Below are 22,092 nucleotides of genomic sequence, written 5' to 3'. Positions count from 1 at the left end.
CTCCTCCAACTAAAAAAAACGTTGTAATTGAGAACCCAAATTGTCCTCCATGTGTACAAAACATGCTACTGTGGGTGTACTAGGTTGTACAGGCTGTTCCATTCGACCATCTAAAATCCAACCTAATTCAGTGTTTTGAAGAACTGGACAGCTTTCATCTCTCGTTTGTCTTTCAGGAAGAAGTAAGTTCAAGTAAAGTTCCGATCCAATTAGCAGATCTATCCCTTCTGGTTTGTAGAAGTCTGGATCTGCTAACTCAATATCGGTTGGTAGGTTCCAATGTTCGTGTTGAATAACTTGAGAAGGTACGTTCCCTGTGATGCGTGGGAGTATCAGACAAGTAAGTGAAATCGGGAAGTCGGACAATTGAGCGCAGCTGAAGGTCTACACTGTGCTTGGCTTTCGATGAAACATTATTGATTCTTCTGATTGTAATATTTTTTTCTGCTTTCGCAACTGTAGTCTCTGAACAAGATCTTCCTTGATGAAATTTGACTGAGACCAACTGTCCAGGAGAGCTCTACATGTATGTGGCTGTCCCCTAGAATCGATGACTTCTACTAAAACTGTTGATAGCAGAACATGTGATCTTGGTTTACTCTTAAATGTGCAGTATGAAGATTGTACTCAAGTTGTCCTTGCAGCTTCATCCCTCGTGTCTGGTGAGTCATTCCTTGGCTGGTCTTGCCTTAGAGGACCTCCTCTTTACCGAATTCATCTGGATGCAACAGTGAATTGTGTTTCAATCCACAGCATCTACAATTCCCTGAAGTACAGTTCCTAAAATTATGATTCAATCTGAGACAATTATAACAAAGTTTGCTGTTGTGCACACACTCTTGTTTCTGCTTCAGACTTGCGCCTGCAAAAGACTTGCATGAATATAAGAAATGTGTTAATTTACAGAAATAGCATTGTGTATTTGTAGTTGTCAGGTAAGAATTTGACTGACAGATGTGTTTCTGTTTAGGGTTAACCTTGTGTTCATTGACATTTTTGTTTACGTGAACAGACTTCATTGATTCCAAAGCTTGGCATTTTTGTTCCAAAGAGGTAAAGAGTTCCTTCAGTGTAGGGAACGACTAATCAGTATGGCTTAATTCCCATTCCCTTCTTGTGTGAGAATCGAGTTGTGCCAAAAAATGATGTATCAAAATAACATCATCTAACGGTGTTTGTAATTCAAGAACTCGAAGAGCATTTAAGTTATTGGTGGCGTCATTGATGAACTGACGTAATTCTGTGGCATTTTCCTTGTTAATTGCGTTCACATGCAAGATGTTATTGACATGACTTGCTGCTTGCTATCAGTCGTTTGTTCTCATACCTATCTTTTAACAATTCCCATGCAATATTGTAATTTGAATCAGTCATGGGCAAAGTATCTATAAGCGTTCTTACTTAAGATTCTAATGATGAACGTAAGTAGTGGAACTTCTGTATTTTAGGAATGTTGTCATTTGTGTGAACCATAGCCTGAAATGCATCTGAATATGCTACCCAATCCTGATAATTACCGTGAAACGTGGGTAAAGAGACCATGGGTAATTTGATATGCTTGGTGCCTAATGATGAAGCATTGTTTACAACATCCGATCCATCTGTAGGTGCAGCTTGTGCTTGTTTAAGTTTCTCTATAGTGGATTCCATTTTACCCAATACCTTGTAGTAAACTTATTCAAAATTCTCCCTGTGAGGTTCATTATTTTCGTTCATATCTTCTACTTCTAAACGAGTTTGAACTTCATCATATTTTCCCCACAAAGGTGTTAAATTCTGTTAAGGTGTTAAATGATTATGCATTATAGTTCCTGGTAGCATTCTACTTCTTGTCCTAGCTAGTATCCTATTCATAGCACTGAAAGACGTTCTACGCCGGCAGGCTGTCGTTACGGGAATGGTTAGAAGGACTTCACATCAACTCGCAAAATCCCACGTCAGCTTCTAAGATTTTCAAAAATGGATTGTCAGCTTCTGTATATATTCCATTATCAAGCATTGACTCGACAAAAAAATTGTAGGACTTTAGGTCAGCAAGAACGTCTGTAAGATTGGACAAGTGTGGGCATTGTTATTTACAGAGGGAAATATAAAGGCAAAACTTTTCGCCACACAAAGTAATGCGGTCCGATGTGAGGGAAACAACGGTAGTAGAAAAGTTTTATACTTTGATTTTGTTGTACAATTTTGTCCGGGGGGGGGCAGCAGATTCCCTCCCGGGGAAAGGTGCCTGAAAGAAACACTGAGTGTAACAATAAGAATGAATGAAGTTAATATAGTATCTGATGAAGTTAATGATGGGACAAATACAATGACTAGGGCTTGAAAGTTGATAACACGAAAAATGTCAAAGAAATTACCTTAAAATTCATAAAAAATGATCTAAAAATAATTTTCTGGAAATTAAAGCTTGATTTTTTGATCAATTACAAGAGAGAAGTTGAATAATTTGATAAAATCCATTGTTTGCTGTTTAAACTACTGAAGCAAAGTGATAGAATCAGTTAAGTGCTAATGTGGTATTATTCATGTTTACTTCAAGGTTACATAAAATACACCCTAAGGTTTTCTCTGCATATGACATTCACCTCCTTTCAGAGTGGACATTTCACGATACAGTAGTCAGAAAGCATCAGAAAATACCGTTGTGTTTTGCGAACATCAGATTTAATTTTTCTACATTGTAACTAATTTTACTTTTAAAACCACAGATTAAAGAGACAATAGAAGCTAGCAAGGGAACTTCAAAGTAGACTTCACACAAAGCATTTTAAGTTTTGCTGAAGGAAAAATAAATTTACCAGCAATAATTATTTAATGTATTGACAAACTTTTCAGTTAAACATGACATTGTGCTTTTGCATTGACAATATTTTCAAATATTGGTGAACTTGCTAAAAGAACCAAGTCAGGGAAATTTGAATATGTAAGTTATTCTAACAAATGCATTTAAAATTCATGAAACAATAAGGAACAACAATAAGCCTCAGAAATGAAGAAAAATGAAAAAATTGCAAAAAAACACTGAAAACTCAAAAATGAACAAAATTGCAAAATAAAAGTAACGTTTACTGGTTCTAACTGAAGGGAAATGGGCAAGCATTGTTTTTGAGGCTCAGAAAAAAATATGATTTTTCATCAACTTCCGAGCCCTAATAATGACACATGCATGGCTACCCAGGATTCAAAGTAAGATCGCTCCTTTGTAGAGGGTTATGTTCAACACTGTAGGAGAGGGGGCCAGAAAATTTTGCCCGGAGGCAAATATTGATAAATTTGGGTGGGCACGTACAAAATGTATGAATATCAGAGACACGTATCCTCTCTGCCTATCCTGCATTCCTTTGTATTTCTTTCAGCTTTTCTCTTTGCTGTTGAATGTCTTATTTATCTTTTTCCACAATCTTCCTCTGCTTGTATTACCCCCTCCCCCCTTCTCTCTCTCGCGCGCGCTTTCACACACATATGCACACGCACTAGTTCTCAGTTTGCCAATCTTCTGATTAAATTTCCCTTTATCCTCTCCAATCTAGGAAACACAGACTAAAAAGCTAGGAAAGAGCAGGAAGTCACTTCATCTCGTCACCTGTTGTAAAGCCGCTTGGCTATAATTCCAATCTTCCCTGTGTCAATCTTGATATAACCTTCCTTATTTCTCTCATTTGTGTCCCTTTCCCTTCATTGTATCTCCCTGCCCACGCCTTTCAACTGCTCACTGTGTACTTCGGTTTGTAAGTGGATATTTTGTTCTCTCTTTCAATTAAGAAGGAATTTAACATACACTATACTTAATTAGCTGATCGAAGTAGATTATATTAATTGATTTCATACATTTGTTTCATTTGACTTTGGATTTCTTCCACTTTTGGCTAATCTCGAAGATGAGGATGAATTGTGATAAGATAAAATAAATGAAAGGACAGTCACAAACACAGATGGGCAGATCACAAAACAAGTCCACAGAGGATTATACCGGATGTGAGTACAGACGCTAGAGCCTCGTTAGTCTGCAAAATACCGTACAGTCCAGAGTGTAACGTGGAAGAAAGGTTGACATTTAGGTGGCAGATTAGAGTATATTGCTTAATTTATGCGACAATTATGAAAAATATGGAACATATTGTTTACAAATGGAAGACACCAACAGGCTACAAGAAGGGCCTAATGCTTTATGGAGTGAAGCAACCTAGCAGCAAAATCATTTGAAATAAAATTTTAGCATTTTAGATTCAGAAAGCAAGTTATTGCAAAATTCGACATTTACATTTGCTAAAATTTCAACTGTCCACCTTTATTTGCTACTACTGACATGCTTTCCAAAACAAATTAACTTATTTTTTCATGCGATACAATGCCGTATGCCCTATACATTAAACATTCAAGGATGATTACAGAAAGTATGATAAACCCCGACAATAGTGAAGAAATACTATTTGGTTTTTTGTCCATAATTCAAATGAATGAATTTGAATATACAATTTTAATAATATTATGAGTTTTAACTGAAAAGAGCAGTGCTTCTTCATTGAGGCTTAACAAATTATTCTTTTACTTGACTCATAGGAGTGTTCCAAATTGATACATGTAGCCGGCTACATGAATTTTTGTATTTAATTAATGCCTGTTAGAAAAGCTTTTAAAGTACTTTTGTTCATTCTGCATTAAACTTTCCTGATATAAAAACGTGATTTTTCACACAAAATACAACTAAAAATTGCAAAAATAAATGAATATGTGCAAAATGAACATCAAAAAATCTATTTCATCACTTGCTTAATTATCGTGACCTGACTGATGCAGGAAAAATAAATGCTCTATGTGGTTCAATGGAAATATGCCTATATTGAGAAAACAAACACGTTTAATTAGGGGGGAAAATGATCATTGTAACTACCGTATGTGTCAATTCTTCTCCTGTTTACACCTTACCTTCATACAAATCGAGTTTCTCTTTTTCATAATGCTTTGAAATTCTTGGAAACAGTTTCAGTTACTGACAATTGCCACACAAGCGAAATAAGCCACCCATTACTAAAAAAGCTAGTTGAAAGAAGCCTAGTCATGAATCGAAGTTCTTTTGCATACCATATGGAAGTAATGTGAATATGTTTTTATTTATTTGTTTGGTTTTCTAGATATTCTTCCTGTATGTTTTGCACTCCCACCTCGGGAAAAGTGCACTTCGACTGTAGATAGATATTGTAATACATACTTGTAGTCACAGAAGTGTTATCTCGATCACAAGTCTTATGCTTCAAGTTTTAAATATGAAATATAATCTCTATATATATAAAAATGGATGTATGTGTGTGGGTGTGTGTGTGTGTGTGTGTGTGTGTGGGTGTGTGTGTGTGTGGGTGTGTATGTGTGTTTGTTCCAGCATAACTCTCGAACGCCTGGAGCAATTTCAACCAAACCTGGTACACGTTTCACTTGCAATCTGGAAATAATATTTGGGGGTGGTAAGACACCCCTGGCACCTCTAGGGATGGGGTGGGAAGGGGTGACATGTAAAAATAATCCAAAACAACTGATATTAAATTCCGCACAAACCGACATCCGTGACTATGCAATCCCGCAAAACGATATTGTTTCTCGAGTTGTCTAACATTCAGGCTGACATGACTTTCTGTTGTGAAAATGACCGATATTAGTGTGGAATCCATAGTTTACGATGTCGCTAAGATGAATACACTCCCAATACCGTTCAACTCCAATACACCCCTGGCACCCCTAGGGGTGGGGGTGGGAAGAGGGTGACATGTAAAATGACCAATATTAGTGTGGAATCCATAGTTTACGGGGTCGCTAAGATGAATAGTGACACTCCCAATGCCGTTCAACCCCAAGTTCATTTTGCACTATAGTTAGAATTCATTATTTTCCTGTCTAATAGAAGATTGGGATAAATAAATACCCGGGCAATGCCTGGTAATGAGCTAGTTAATTATAAATAATAGGTATTATCCCTTGCCATATTTTGATACGATTCTCGCTATCTTATTCAGTAATGTAAATCCACAGGCAGCGAAACTTTGTATAGGGTGATATTGTGAGTCTTTCTCGTATCGACAATATTCGTAAGAAAAATATGCATGGAGTCAAAACAAGAATATATTTTATTGAAGCATTCGTATTTTTCTAAATACTTATTCATACTTCTTGAATATTTTTGGGTGGACAGAGGAATTTTTTTTTGGGGGGGGGGCTTGCCCACCCTCGCATACCCGTTGCATCGTCTCTGACACTCTGCTGCAGGACCCATCAAAGATACACTTAATAACCTAAGTCATTCATGATTATGTGATGGTCATAAATATAATATACCTGTGGTCCAAATAAATATTTCAAATGCTTAACAAACATTAAGCATTTCCATATTCACTTTTTACTTGTCAAATATATGTGAAACTATTCATTGAATAGAAAAATGGTTTCTACAGAAGTTGTTATTTTGTAAAAAACAAAATTGAATGGCCTTCAAATGACCTTACAAATTTCCCTCTACTAGAACATAACATTTGCTTTCCCCCTTAAAGTCAAATAACTAAACATTTCTTTCGAAAACTCTTCATTTGCAAGATATTTCAACACTTACTTTGAATCACTTCTGCAATTATCAAGGTGCTGAAGATTCGCTTCTTGTTTGCTCCTAGCCAGCTGTATTTATCTGCCAGCTTGTCAGTGAAGATTTTCTTTAAAATTTGTTTTGTCTCATGAACACCTCTCCCTCTAACGTGGCGTAAGTCATCAACCTGTAATAAAAATGAAGATATGTTTGTATGTGTGTCTGAAATCACTCTTAGTAATATAAGTATAAAGAGTATAAAATAAAATTACATGTATAATTTTGAGTACAAAGGAATTAACACATACCCTCGAATGTATGTGGGTCCCCTCCCCCAAAATGTACAAAATTTTCATTTCAATCAATTAAACAATATGACACTGCTACTACATTAGTTTAACAGTCACGAGACAGTCGGATATGATATGATATGATTCATTTCCATCCACTTGATCTTATAAGTACAAATAGCACTATGATATGTATGATTTTGAGTACAAAGGAATTAACACATACTTATGCATATTAAAAAGTATAAAAGAGTATAGAATAACTTAAAAAAATAGAAGAAAAATCAAAGGTTATGGCTATTAGTGAACATAAAAATAGAAGAAAAATCAATTAATTAATGAAAAATATGATCCAATTACTCCTCTGTGCTATAAAACAAATACTTCATAAGCAAGCTTTTTACCGTGATTTTAAATTTGGTTGGATTATGATTCTTGATTTCCTCTGGCAGCTTGTTATAGAGTTTCACACCTTGAAATCCTAGACCACTATGTGTTTTGGATGTGACCATTTTTTTTGCTAAACCTCTGATTCCATAATGGTCCATTTTATCTAGTAAAATGTCATGCTGAACCAAATCAAATGCTTTGGTAAAATCTAAAAATAATCCATGCACATGCATTTTTTTGTCTCTCGATTTTAGTATGTTATTTGTAAATTCAAAAATAGCTTCTGATATTGACTTACTTTTTTGGTATCCAAATTGATGTTTGGATAAAATGTCGTATTTTTCTAAGAAAGTTACTAATCTATTTAGCATAATCTTCTCTATTACTTTAGAGAAGACCGATAAAAGAGAAATTGGCCTATAATTTGAGCATTCTTCTTTGCTGCCTTTCTTGAATAATGGTCTCACTTTTGCTATTTTGTACTCACTAGGAAAATACCTGTTTCTGAAGATGAGTTGCAAATACTTACTAGTGGTTGTAAAATACTATTCGCACATTTTTTAGTAGGGAACTTGAAAATTCATCTGGCCCTGATGAATACTTAACCCTCAGTTACTGGGGTGAGAAACATAGTGTTTGTGTTTCGGGGACTGTTGAAATATGTTCTTAATCTAGGTGTACAGATTACTGCATTTTTATTTACGGTATTGGGAATGTTCACAAAGTATGTATTAAAAAATTCTATTGGTACAAAGCACATTGCATGATTACTAATTTATCCATCTACACATATAATCTAACCACACTGTCACAAAGTGTCGTGTCTCAATATTTGTAATTCTTCATGAGCATAATTGAAAGTAATGCTACAGACATAAGTTTCTTCTGAAACTAAGATTTCATCTAAGTGTACTGTGCTTTCCACAAATCACTCATCTGAAATGTAATTTCTGTATAAAATTATTATGTCTGTAGCATATTTTTTAAGTGCATTAAAAAAAGGAAAACACTTAAGGACCATTTTGTCATGGAGTTGGGTTTAATAAACATACACTTTATTTCAATAAAGACAATTGAAGCATGAATTCTGGCTTAGACTTAGTAAAGCATGGCAAGTTGAATTAGTAAAGTACAATATGTATAAAGAACTAGTAGTTGGAACCAGGAAAGCACTTTCTAACATATTTCAAATATTTTTAACAATGAATGTGGCAAGGATTATCACTAACCTATGACAGTAAAAAGGTAATGTTTGAAATTTGAACAAACCAATAAATCAACCTTTAGAAGTGATACCTATTCAACAAAATGGCTAGGTAGACAACATTCAATACTGTAACTTTCCACCCATGAAAATTTATTGTGTGGCATATTTAAACTATAACAGCTAGATATACAAGGTAATTAATTACCAGATTGCTTTTCGTAGCTGAATCGATCAACTTCTCTTCAAATTATTCTAACTGTTCATCAGTGTCCAATGGGAAGGGCCATTCAATGCTGCAGGGCTGTTTCACAGTGTCAGGAATTGTGTCTTTGACTTCAGCTGATTTCAATATCGCATCCAGCATATCTTGTTGCTGTTTTTGGCACAAAATAATGATTGAAAGTGACCAAAAGAAACAAGTTCAACAAAATACAAGAACCTAATGACTAGCAAGAAAATAAGCTGGTTTACATGGAAAATGAAGAAGAGTATATATCCTCTTGCCACAGGTTGAAATTGAAATTATCGCTATGTTTGCTTAATAGCCATGAAAATGAATCATAACTTTCAAACTTCTACACATCATGAGTTACAAGCAATCTCCAGCTACTGCAATATGCAATTCTAACAGTTACAACACAATGACAACCTCTAAAAATTCTTGGGAATAGAAAATTTTTGTATTTAGTATTTAGTATTTTGCTTTCATTATTACATGTGATTTTGATTACACTATTTGAGTACTTGTGCTTAATAATACCAGAGTTGTTCAACACAAAATTGTCCAACACTGGCACCTATTATTTCAATGTTTCCTAGAAGCAATGTGTATTTTATGGCTGCTATTAATTCAATATGAATTTTTCACTTCAAATGTTTTCTGCAAAGCAATAAATCAGAGACATTTGTTGCACAATTTTCAATCACTGCAAGTGTTAATAAAAGAGTAACACTTGTATTGCACATAAGGTATTTTCCTAATATTGAAAGCAGAAATGCCTCTCTTTTTAGTATAAAACCGAAAAGATTGCATACGAAAATTAAAGGAGATATACTGGATACTGGAAACACAATCTCACATTGATCACTTGCTTCAGACACACACATTTCTGATTTAGCTGCAGAGTCCTTGTATATCTTGGGAGGTGATGGTAATTTATCTTTAGGCATTTGACTTTCTTTAGTTGTTCATCCTCCGAACTGGAGATTTCATACCAGATTCTTCTACGTTTCTTCCTCTCCCTAGTACCTTCAATATCTGTGTTCAGATCTGAGGTTTCCTCTGCAATTCGTAGCTTGGAACGTGCTGCCTCATATGTAGCTGGAAGAAAACTGATGGTTCAAAGTAACTGTTCATTAATACTTTGAAAATAAAGAAATAAAACACCATAATGAAAGGATATTACTTTTGGATCCCACTTTAAACTGTAGGTCCAGTTCCAATTAGCCTTCCTGTGCATAAAGTGGACTTAAAACCAACACTCGAACTCATTAAAGTCACTTTCAAAGCTAACATCACAAAATAACAAAGAAGAAAAAATTATCCAGGAAACTGAACTTATTCCTAAATACAAGACACCACAGCATGGACTCTTAAGCAAACATACATTATAAAAAATACTTTGAGAGATCTGGATATTACATGCAATGAAATAGCTCATAAAAATCACTGTGTAAGCTAACTTTACAATATAAATATGAAATAAGTACACATTAACCAATCAAGATGATTAATTCATGAACAAATATATATTATAAACATCTGAAGACAAAATAGCTTTAAGTGCAATGAATTATTGTATAAAATCACATTGGCAGCTAAAATCACATAATAACTCATCAATCAAGAAACTAAACTCATGAACAAATATACATTTTCATAAGCATTTCAAGACTCCAGAATGGCTGAAATCCAACAATATGACAACAAAACCATTTGGTAGCTACATTACAACATAACAAAAACAGTTGTACAATTTCAAGTAAATATTTTCTACCTTGTGTATTTACCAGTTGTGTTTTTTTTTTAAAAAAATCTAACAAGGGAGAAGAGGAAAAAGAGCATAGCCATTTTTATGAGGAACTTTAAAATATTTCCTTACAATTGACTTGACAGGCCAATATTTCAGGCATGACAGGTGTTTCCCAAAACCAATACCAATCAAGAGAGAATTACATGGTATATTATACAGATTTTCAATGTTTAGAAATCCCTTTCCAATTGCCACAATACAATTGTTTTCTTCATTGAGAGAAATATTTTGAACTACTACTATTCGTCAATCTGATAAACCACAGCAATTATTCCCTTCATTCAACTCAACTGAGAAACTGGGGAAAATAATCTTCTTATATTGAGGGTCCAAGCAACCTTTCAACAGTGGCCCACTTTTGTGAACACCTGAAAATCTAATTTCATCTGTAGAGAAATATAGTTCTGGTACACCACCACTGTTCAATCTTTCAACTAGGCATTTAGCAATTTGTTCCAACATTCTTAACATTGAACATTTCTTAACATTTTTTTTCAAATCTTGCATGTAATTTCCAAATTGAAAAGCATCATAGGTATTCAAGTTCCCTTGAACTTTTACATCGGCCAAATTAATTAGACCATGCACATTGTAAGACACATATTCTCTGCCATATAATTGAGCAAATGTTTTAACAAAATGAACAATCAAGGAACTAGCATATGAACTATGAATGTTGCAATATGCTTTGCTGCATGCAGCACCATAAAGTTAGCATATACTTGCCCTGACAATATGGGCCAGTATACAGCAACAGTTAGCGGAATTCAGTTGCTTTCCATCTGTCTATTTCAGTTAGTTGCCTAGGTCTGCAATCAAATTCTTTTGAACATATGGTCTCAGTTCAAGTTTAGTACTTTTACATTTAACTCTTCTCCCATCAAGATGAGACTGAAGCTTGGTCCACAGCCAAAGATACATCAACTTACGCATTACACCCAGACAAACACGATGCATAAATCTAAAGCAGAGGCGTGGCGTGCATGTAGCCGGTGTTACCGCAGGTAACAGCAAAATGTAAAGAAGTAAAAAGTTGTTTCAATAAAATGACAACATTGTTAAATACGTTAATGAACCTTGTTGCCGTCGAGTAGATATTGCCTAGAACATTTTGTCTGCAGCCGACAGAAGCCAAGAGGGAGGCCATTCTGCTACCCTGAAGAGGCAACAAGGGAGAAGAGGGCGCCAATGCAAGGAAAGAGCGGGGAATGACTTTATGGGGTTATTCATATACCTGTTAAGGGGCCCTGTTGCCGTTCAGACCCACCGGGGCAGCCAGTGTTGTCACATCGGATTGGCAGAAAAGAGCTAAATCCCGCTTAAATAGGAATACAATTTCTGTGAAGCAACTAGAGGTAGACTGCAGAGCCAAGGCTGGATTGAACTTCAACTGAGACCAGTTAGGTAATAGACGAAAATATAGTTCCTTGGTGTGATTTGTGATTTGGACAAACCTTGGTCCCAAATACTAAGTTGGCAACAGTAGTACGTACAGCTGGGTTTCCCTTCCACGAAGGAACGGAGTTCTGTTGTCTGCTCAGTGCTCACCACACAAACGTCAAACTGACCTGACAAAAGTGTGGTTTTTCTTCTTCCCCTTCGCAGCTCATTGCAAAGAAATGGACACAGATGAAGAATTGACAAGGGCCTATCACTATTCATTGGATTTTCGTGGTAACTGTCTCATGAGTGGTAGTTCTTTCTAGGAGTGTTTGTGGCTAAATCACTGTGCTGATTGCAAAACAAGAACGAAATGAACAAATATCTAGCTCGAAGAAATGTTTTCTTTACCGAAAGGGGGGGGGGTGTAATAACGTCTAGCAGGCATAAATGTCATACTGATAGCCGGTAACACTTTTTAGAAAGTCACGCCATGCCACTGATCTAAAGGTATATTACCAATTAAATCAAAATTTGGGATTCTCTCTAGGATGGTATGTCCAAGATGATGTTCTTCTTGATCATGATTTCTGAAACTGATGTCTGTTCTCTTGTGGTTTTACACTTCAGGGAAGGAAATTCTACCATTCAAATACTGTCCATCTTGAACACATTTGATACACCCAAAATAGCCACTGTGTCCTTTTGTGTTTGTAATAAATGCTCTTGCAGGTGCATCACATACAAGATCATATAAAGTTACATTCACATGAGTGTTACAAATTTCAATTCCTGCTTGTGACAAAAAATTAATTTCATTAACAAATTCTTCCAGAAATTCATCTGCTGAGCTTGATTTTTCATTCCCAGGATAGATTCCAATCGGAAAAGGTCCACTAACGCCCACTACAGAGCACAAAATAGGCTACAACTGGCTACCTGAACTCTTAGGCAAACCATCAATACCACACAGTAAATTCACTTGGTCAATTTGTTTGTGATGCAAAATTTGTTTTAGAATATTTTGCATATGAATATGGTGGTATCTTCCTGGGGGAACTACTTTTGTTGAAATTTTTCGTGTGGTTTTCAAAAGTGTATGTGTGTCACTTGGCAAAAATTAATAACATGAATGGCATCGTAGCAACTGCGGAAGTTTCGATACAGACTGTTGAATAATATTACAATCAACAGCCCAAGAAGCTAACTAGTAGACCCAGTGTCCGGGTACTGGGCCTTCATTTGGAGCTCGAACCATCATTTGGAGCTCGATCGCCTTAATGGATTTCTCTTGTAAGGCATGTGTTGCCAACTTCTTACCCGAAAAAATCACCAAGATTATGACGCTTGTTGTAGCTTTTTATGATGTACATTTTGAGGGCAGAGTTGACAACACTGTGGGTTTACTGTAGCCTTTTATGAGGGGGGTTTATTGCCCTCTGTTTACATCTGGCAACACTACCGTAGATTTTTTGATAGTGTTGTTAATTTATTGGGTTTTTTCACTGTAAATTTTCATCAAAGGACCTGAGGGGTCCATGTATTTTTTTATGTCTGGCAATACTGTTGGGGGGCCTAGTGTTGGCGACACTGTGGGTTTTTACTGTAGCCTTTTATGAGGGGTACCTATTGCCTTCTGTTTACATCTGGCAATTTTATTGGATGTTCCTTTTTTTAGACTCGTTGGTGTTACCTACCCATCTGAAGAAAATTCCACTATATGATTTTTCACTGGCTAAGCTAACCTACAAATAGGAATTGGCAACACCGACGAGTCTTGAATTATTATTTGAGGCTCGTCGGTGTTGCCTACCCACTCTACAAAAATTCTACTATATGATATTTTGAAACTTTTGAATGCATCTTATCGTAATTTTCCAACTGTGGGACCAAATGTTTATATATCGTGACCTTTGTAAACCTCTTTCGGGAACAATGTGTCGCACACACACGTGCGCGCGCGTGCCTGTATTGTGACGCAAACAAACAAAAAAAAAACTTTGCGTGTCATTACAAAAAAAACTTTGACCGTATTCTTAAATAACTAACAAGGACAATGAATCTTTTTGGCTTCCGCAAACAGATCAACATGGAGACTGCACCACCAAATTCTAATAACCTCTTACCTTCCGTATTATCTAAACTCAATGGTTTACTGATTGTTCATCTCAACAGCATTTGGACGAAACTGAATGACGATGTGGGCAAGATGTTTTATGTTTTTAATAACAATTTACATTTCTACGAAATTCCGATCGACGGGAAACTTCAAATCACCGTGAATCCGGAAAACGCAGGCGAAATCAAAATTTCTACCGGCAAGAATATTTTTCGAATCAAGCACGACAAGATGCTTTCTAACATTACGTACGATGTTTCTGCAGGAGATTATCTTTACATGGAACTCCTCGGAGATTACGACAAACTTATTCCTCTTTTTGTAGAATTACGAATCGTCTATCCTATTATAAATAACCGTTAACCAAAAATTCCTAACGACATTTTCGGCAACACCAAGCGTGTAGACCACGCAGAAGAGATTCTCATGTTGGACATTCGAGTTAAGAAGTTGAGGACCGATTTGATTGCTTTGCAGGAGACCTTAAACAAAAGTTTAGAGTCGGAAATCGCTACGCTCCAAACGCAATGTCTCGACCCCATTCTGAAAATCGATTCCGAACTGAAGACGCTGATAAAAAATTATGTCGACGTACCTTCTTACGACAGCGTTCAAAATATACAGTTGAGCGTGGATTCGCTTCAAAATGATTTGGCCAAATTACAGCAATTTCAATCGAAAAATGAAGATTTGGAAAAATTGAAACTCGAAATCGAAGAACGAACTTCCGCAATAGAAAAGAATTTCTCTGAACTTCAAACCGTCGTGAACGATATAGATGCAGAACGCTTACATGTCGTCGTTTCCAAATTACAAGAAGAATTCACCAGCACGTTGGAAGAAATTAAATCCAAGTTGCAGACTTTGGAAGATACAATGACGAACCTACCATCGTCGGACGAACTGCAGGTCATCGGTAAAAGCGTCGCGAACATAAAAATTCAATTGGAGGCCTATCAAGATTTCGAACACATTCAAACCACCATCGCTACGCTTCAGGCGTCCTTGGAATTGATCAACGAAGAAATTAAAAATATTCACGCTGAAGCGAGAGCGTTGACGAGCATTCAAGACACGTTGAGCACGGTTCAGCAGAAGATCGAATATTTAGAAAATTTGAACGTCGAAACGAATCTCGCTCATTTTCATCACGTACTCGACAACATACAGGGTGACTTGGAATCGTTACGGACGAGCGTGCCTTCGAGCGAAGATTTGGAAAAATTGAAAACGGCGGTGACGGCACTATCCGATTCGAACGACATCAAAAGTTCATTGAGCGATCTCGAGAGTAGGGTGGCCAATCTCCCCACCTCCAAAGAATTGCACGCTTTGAAAAGAAACATATCTCGAATGCTGAAACGACTAGAAACGGAAACGGCGAACGTGGAACAGATTCGAGACGAAATTAGTTCGCTGGTGTCGACGCTGCCCACTTCGCAGAGCGTCGCCGACCTTCACATGCAGTTTACAGACATGCGAATCATCGTGAACGATCTTACCGAGAAGAGCTCGAAATTGAATCAAATCGAGAACCTTCAGAACATTGTCGTCAACATCAGAGATCAAGTTGGAGTGCTGGAATCAACACAGGAATCGACGCTGGCCTCTTTCGGTGCCAAGTTGCAAGAACTCAACGAAAGCTACAAGCAGTTGAACGTGGAAGTGAAAATCAAACCGTCATTTTCTACCGTAACGGATACCATAGTCGAACATTTGTTGCCCATACAAAACACACTGGGTCAGCTTCACAGCAACCTCGTTAGCGTCGACACTAAATTCGCTAAACTGCATTCTCTGCAAGCCATCGAAATCAACAGCGTACCCAATCAACAGAGAATCTCCACCTTCGTCGAAGGTAACAAACTGTACATGCTACATCCTTATCATCCGTACTACAAGTTTCTCCTCGATGCCACGATTCAGATAAACGAATTTTCGTACTGGTCTCACGGCAGAAAAGCTAGCGTTCCCACCATGACTTTGATATCGAATCGTGGTGTCCAGAAAGCAGGAAATATTCCTCTGGCGCGTTGGAACGAAACGCGCAACATATATGAAATACACGAAGACGAAGATCTTACTGTTTTCGACGTGAGTGCCGGCGATAAGCTGATCGTTCAAAACACGAGCGAAGTGCCACCCTCTTTGAATCCCATCACGCTTGTGCTTCTCTTGAAACGTAATCTCTAAGAAAAAATGTCAAGGCAAGCCATCGTCCAAGAATTGCATAAACCTGCACGCCGTAACTACGAACGTTTGGCCGTGGTAACCAAGGGCATCGACGACCTCTGGCAAAGTGACCTCGTGGAGATGAGTAGCGGCAATTTGAAAAACGTGCATAAATTGAACAAGGGCAACAAGTACCTCCTCACCGTCATAGACACGTTTTCGAAATTCGCATGGGCTCTACCTTTGAAGGCAAAAACAGGAACGTGCGTCACGGAAGCATTCAAGACAATTTTTCGCGAAAGCGGCGGCAGACGACCACGGTTTCTGCAAACGGACAACGGTAAAGAATTTTACAACGCCGTATTCCAAAAGTTTATTCAAAAACACAAGATTCGACATTATTCGAGCTTCAGTCACATCAAAGCCAGCATCGTGGAAAGATTCAATCGAACCTTGAAAACACACATGTGGAAACGATTCACGCTTCGGGGAAATTACAAATGGGTCGACATCCTGCCGGAACTCGTCGACACCTATAATGATACGGTACACAGAACGATAGGCATGAAGCCAGCCGACGTTACCAAGTCCGACGAGCAGCGTTTAATTTCTACCGTTTACTGTCCAAAGTACACACCCACGACAAAAAAAGCTAAATACAAAATTGGAGACCAGGTGAGGATCAGCAAATTCAAACGCACCTTCGAGAAGGGATTCACAAAAAATTGGAGCACGGAACTTTTTACGGTGGTTCGAGTTCTACCCGGAAACCGACACACGTATATAATAAAAGATAGTAGCGGCGAGATTTTGAAAGGAAGATTTTACGAAGAGGAACTCTCTAAAACGAAACACCCCGACACGTACCTCATCGAGAAAGTATTGCGTAGGAAAGGTGACAAACTGTTTGTCAAATGGCTGGGACTTCCAGAAAAGAGTTGGATCGACGCGAACGAAGTGATCTTGTGAGTACGTGGAACGTGGTGAAGCGTCTACCGGATCCGGAAAGTCAAACGAAGAAAAAGAACGGCAAGTTGCTTCCCGACAGCATCCGCTGTCTGATCGTAGGTCCTTCGGGGTGTGGGAAAACGACACTGCTCGTGGACAATTTTCTCCTCGCACCGAATTGGTTAAATTGGAAGAACAGGCACCTGTACGTGTTCTCGAAAAGTTTGGAGCAATCCAAATACCAGCAACTGATGAAACTGTACGATGGTCTGGACATTGCAACATTCGCCTCGGAAATAAAACCACTCGACGATTGTCGTGAAAATTCAGTCGTTGTGTTCGACGACGCCATCCTGGAAAATCAAAATGAAATTCGCAACTTTTTCACGCAAGGTCGTCACAAAGGAATGGATTGTTTTTACCTAGCTCAAACGTTTTCCAAAATTCCAAAACAGTTAGTGCGCGACAACGCCAATTTCATATGTTTGTTTCGTCAAGATCACACCAACCTCAAGCACGCGCACGATGACTACGTAGGCGGAGACATGAACTACAATCAATTTTCGGAAGGCTGCTCTACTTGCTGGAACGGTGACGATTTCGGATTTGTGACGATCGACATGACGAGGAAACCCAACGACGGAAAATACAGAAACAAAATCAACGACTTTCTAAACGTTGCAACGTTGTGAGAAACGACGTATATAAATAACGTCATGACGAAACGAAAAATCGAGGACGAAAATCTCAAGCTTCGCGATTACCTCGCGAAACGCTTCAAAGGTTGGAAATCCGAGAATCGCGGATTCTACGAAGAGAAGAAACGTCAGGATCAACCCGTGATCGATGCCATCAGCAGTCTAGGTAAAGAAATTAAAAGTGTCACGGAACAAAATAAAAATTTGATTAATGAACTCGTACCGCTCGCAGCTAAAAGTTACGCCGTACCCACACCCATTTCGAGCATTCCTTCGACGCCGTTCGAACTGAAGGATGCACCGGCACGACGTCGTGCCATAGGCAGCACGTCTTCGGATAAAATCGAGTTGGGGCCTTTGGCACGAGACTACCTGAGCACGGGGAAATTCGACAAGGATGAAGTGTTCGGATTGTATCCCAGCATGGAAACCAGCGAAGGCGGCGGTGTGGTGTGGAAGATTGGGAAATCGAAGGTGACCTTCGAAGGCAACGACATTAAAGTCAATTTAGGCGACAAGGATAGTTGGACCAGGTATCCGGGTACGGTGGGACTGTGGGAACTCGTCGCCAAAAAGCAGCCGAAAGATTACACCGACGAAGATTACCAGAGTTACAAGGAAATTCTGATCATGACGGATGCCTTGTACCAGAACAACGACGCCTCGCAGAATAGGGTGAAATCGAGCAGCGGCGAGAAGTACAGGAATCTCATCAAACCGATTTGGAACCAGGTCAAAACGGGCAGCGGCGTCAAACGCTACAACACGTTACCCAAAGAATTCGTTTGGGTGGACGACGTTAGGAAACTCGTGGACCGATTGTTGGTGATAGCCGGCGAAGAGAATGCAGGCAACCGTAATTTCTACAACGAGAAGGTTGGCATCGTGGACATGATCAGCACGAAACTTTCCAACTTCATCGTGAACGACGACAAGGGCATAGGTTACCTGATCAAAATCATCAACACGCTGCCTCCGAAATTTTGGAACGTGGCCGAAGGAAAGGGACTCGTGAACGACATCATCAACAAGTTACCTTTCGAGATGCATCTACCGGGCTACCAGTACTGCGGACCGGGTACCAAACTCGAGAAAAGATTGGAGAGAGGAGACAAGGGTGTGAATCCGTTGGACGCGGCATGCAAAGATCACGACATAGCCTACAACACCACGCAGACGGATCTGGACGCACGTCACGAAGCAGACAAAAAATTGGAACATGCAGCTTTCGAAAGGTTCGTGAGCAGAGACGCATCGCTGGGTGAACGGGTCGCCGCACTGGGTACCACCATCGCCATGAACACGAAACAAAAATTGGGGTGGGGTATATAAATAACATATCGTAAAAAAAACTTGATATATAAATAACACACATCGTAAAAAAATAATCTTCGGTATATATAAATAACACACATCGTGAAAAAAAAAGCAATTAAATTTCTCTCTAACACTCTGACAACTGAAAAAATGAGCGATCTCCAAGCATTAAAACAAATGCTAAATTTGTCAGTCGAGTATGTAAAAATTCAGGAATTGGAAGTCGACAAACCTTACACGATAACTTCCGGTTCAATCGTTTCTACCCAGTATGGTCCCAAGGTACGCCTGTTGCTCAACGCACAATACAGTCTATTTTTACCAGATCGATACGCTAACATGTTATCCGACGAGAAGCTATCTATTTTAATCGAGAACAAAACTCGAATCGTGTACAAGGGGACAAAGGAACTTCTTGGCAAGAAAACGAAGCACGTAATAGAATTTGTGTAACGACTGCGAGGCCGTGAAAAAAAATCTCAGAACATTTATATATAAATAACATACCGTAAAAGAACTACACAAGAAAAAATCTCAGAATATATATATAAATAACATACCGTGAAAATAACACATAGAGCATCAACATGAAGCCCAAGGGTGTCGTGTACCAGATACCATACTCCAATCTTAAAAATCTAGGTACCCTCGATGGGTTACTCACCAAGAAACAACGCGAGAAGAAACGTTCTTGCTTGTCGAAAGGACACGGAATGAAATTGCTGCTCAGCACACCTCAATTGAAACGCTTGCAGCGTTCGCGGAAACAGCAAAAGGTCGGAGGTTTCATATTCAGCATCCCGGCCATCCTGGCAGCATTGGGGGCCGTTGGAAGTTTGGCCGGCGGAAGTGCCGCCATCGCGAAAACCGTCATCGACTCGAAGAAGAACAAGGCCGAGTTGGAAGAACAGAAACGTCACAACCTGGCCATGGAGAAGAAAAAGGGGAAGGGCGTGATGAGAAAGTTTAAAAAAAAGAAACAGAAGCACTCACCAACCGAGACATTGAATCTCTGATCGAACCGTTACGAATCAAGCACTTCAGAGGAGTTTTCATGTCCGACTCGTTACCTTCAACCGTCAAAAGAAGAGAATGCGGAGTAGTCAACTTGGACGGTCAAGAAAATCCAGGCACGCATTGGATATGTTACCACAAAAACGACAATGATAAAGCATTCGTTTTCGATTCTTTCGGAGGTGTTCCACCTACAAATTTAATTCATTATCTGAAAACGAGCAAAACCTCTATATACTACAACGACGAACGCATTCAAAATTTCGGAGACGTGAACTGCGGTCATCTCTGCCTCTCCGTGCTCGCGTTTCTCTCTAAAATAAATAACCCTACGATCGAGGATTTCCAGAAAGCACTGTGGAACCTCAAACAGCATCACTAGGATGGGCGTGTTCCATCTCACGAGCGAATCTTCAATCTTGAAACTCACGCTGCACGACGACATCGTCTATCCTAAATCCGTGGCTCTGCGTGCATTCTACAGCATGTACCTCATACCTAATGTTACGCAGCACAACAACAAAATTAGCGTCGGAAGCGAACACATCGTCGTCACGCCAGGACAATACAATCTTTCCACTTTGCAAGCTCAGTTACCCAAAGGCACATACCTTTCTCAAAATTCGGTCACGCACAGAGTGGAAATCCTATCCGCGACGGAGACCGTGGACCTGGGCACCATGGGAGAACTTTTAGGTTTCGAGAACGACACCAAACTCGAAGCTGGCATCAAGCACGTAGCAACCAACATTCCTAAATTCTTGGCTATAGAGACTCTGAACGTACACTGCAACGTGGCGGAAGGTATGATCACGAAATCTTCGGACGGATTGTTAGGAAGTCACAAGCAGACGGGAATCATAGCCACTTTCAAACCAAGTTCCGAGTTCATGGAACCGATCATCTACACACCCTCTTCGCCGATCTATTTTCCAGTATGTCGCAACCGCATAGACGACATAGAGTTGGTGGTGACGAACGAGAAAGGAGACGTGGTGGATTTCGCAGGTGCCACTACGACGGCCATCGTGGAGATCAACGTATAATAAATAACCATACATGTAAAATGGAGCAAATCGAAAGTTACGAATTGCAATCTTTCCCTCCCAACCGTCGCACGTTCGCCAATCTGAACGAAGCGAACAGGGAGATCGAATACGACGTGGACGTAGGCGACGGGTTCATTCATCCTCACAGAGCGGACCTCTACCTTCAATTCGACGTGGTGAAGAAGGAAAGCGGAGACGCGTTTCCCGCAGCAGCAAACTTGATACTCGTGGACAACTTCGTGCCTCACCTGTTCTCGCAGGTGGAGGTGAGGAAACACAACACCGTCATCGACAGAATAGATTATCCAGGCATCACGTCGACGGCGGTGGGAACGTTGAAATTATCCAAAACGGACGCAGCGTACTACCAGGCCGGGGGATTCGAAGCCGGGGCCAAAATATCGACGAAAAGTCACACGGTGCTTTTTCCCATGCGTCTGCTGCCTGGTTTCTTCTCGGACTACAAGGAGATCATGTGGAAGGGAGGACTGAGGGTTACGTTTCGAAGAGCGGCCAACGACAACGACGCACTGATGCGATACGCTACTTTGGGTCCGGATGGCACCACGCCGATAGCCAACACTCTACCCGAAGCAGCGAAATGTGTCATCCGGAGCATGGAATTGAGAATGCCGGTGGTGGAATACGAAACGAACTACGCCCTCAAGTACAAAGCCGAGATCTTGAAAAGTCCGCAGGTGCCGATTCACTTTCACGGTTACCAGTGCGTGCAGAAGATGGCGTCGGGAAGTCACATGGAATTCGACGTGACGACGCAGTTCAACAACATACAGTTCGACATGCCAGATTTCGTCGTAGTGCTCTTTCAGACCGGACGCGATAACGATCAGGAAAAAGATTCCAGCAAGTTCGACGACTGCAAGATCAAGAACGTTTACCTCAAAAA

The 22,092-nt window shown here is 39.3% G+C and overlaps 1 long non-coding RNA gene across 1 annotated transcript in view; it reads right to left on the bottom strand.

The window, feature by feature from the left end:
- Nucleotides 1-6,641: 6,641 nt before the first annotated feature.
- Nucleotides 6,642-22,092, bottom strand: part of LOC145984513 (uncharacterized) — a 76,058-nt gene continuing 60,607 nt past the window's right edge. The window contains exon 3 of the long non-coding RNA XR_014441341.1: nt 6,642-6,755. This is a non-coding gene — a long non-coding RNA (uncharacterized LOC145984513). The remainder of the gene's footprint in view (nt 6,756-22,092) is intronic.

The sequence above is a fragment of the Lepisma saccharinum genome, chromosome 2 (assembly GCF_977018435.1).
Source record: "Lepisma saccharinum chromosome 2, izLepSacc3.1, whole genome shotgun sequence".
In the NCBI taxonomy this organism is placed as follows: domain Eukaryota; kingdom Metazoa; phylum Arthropoda; class Insecta; order Zygentoma; family Lepismatidae; genus Lepisma; species Lepisma saccharinum.
Note: the sequence above shows the minus strand (reverse complement) of the source record. Positions and strands in the feature narration are given on the sequence as shown.